The sequence below is a fragment of the Bison bison genome, unplaced genomic scaffold, assembly GCF_000754665.1.
Source record: "Bison bison bison isolate TAMUID 2011002044 unplaced genomic scaffold, Bison_UMD1.0 scf7180017864371, whole genome shotgun sequence".
In the NCBI taxonomy this organism is placed as follows: domain Eukaryota; kingdom Metazoa; phylum Chordata; class Mammalia; order Artiodactyla; family Bovidae; genus Bison; species Bison bison.
This window is the reverse complement of record NW_011494943.1, coordinates 1,665,539-1,666,328: the sequence shown is the minus strand read 5'-3', so window position 1 is coordinate 1,666,328 and position 790 is coordinate 1,665,539. Positions and strand designations below refer to the sequence as shown.

Below are 790 nucleotides of genomic sequence, written 5' to 3'. Positions count from 1 at the left end.
ACCGGGGCCTCAGTTCCGCTTCTTTAGCTGTGTTTTCACAGCTCACGGGGGAGGAACCTGCCCGTAAACTCCTTTTCCCGAGGTGCCTCATGTCCTAGCAGAACGTTGGCGCCCTCGTGCTACAGGTGATGCTCTGACAGGACGGGGCCCTCGGCCCCTCTTCTCTGACAGACAGACCCTGCAGAGCCACTTGTCAGCGGGGACCTCCCCCACCCCCGGCCCTTCTAGCCCAGCCCCACACCCAGCCCCTGCTTCAGCCCTGCCGGCAGAGGCGGCCCCAGGCTGGGCTGGGCGCTGGGCAGGGCTCCTTCGCACGTCTTGGGGAGAGGAGAAGCTTGTCCCCCTGGTTCTGAGCCTTCAAGCTTCTGTTCCGGGCAGCAGAGAGCCCCTCTAGTGAGCTTTAGTTAGAGAGCAGCCGGGACGGTCAGCTTGGAATCATCTCGAGATGGAAGCAGTGTTTAGGCCGAAACGTGGGGGGCTCCCTGACCGTTCCTCCTGGAGGCAGAGAGAGGCAGCCGCTGGGGCACAGGTCTTGGGGACCAGTGTTTTCTCTTGGTGCTGATTTCATGCCAGGTGGATTCCATTTGCAAGAGGATGGAGGGGGAGTCTGGCTTCTCTCTTGCATAGATCTGTAGGACAGTCTAAGCAGAGGAAAGAAAGGGAGGGGGCCTCCCTGGTGGGCCAGTGGTTAAGACTCCACACTTCTCACACTGGTGCAGGTGTGATCTCTGTTGAAGGAATTAAGATCTCATATGCCACATGTTACGGCCAAAAAATACAAAACAAAAAA

The 790-nt window shown here is 58.5% G+C and overlaps 1 protein-coding gene across 1 annotated transcript in view; it reads left to right on the top strand.

The window, feature by feature from the left end:
- Positions 1-790, top strand: part of WIPI1 (WD repeat domain, phosphoinositide interacting 1) — a 37,768-nt gene that overhangs the window by 34,668 nt on the left and 2,310 nt on the right. The gene's annotated exons all lie outside the window — the stretch shown is intronic.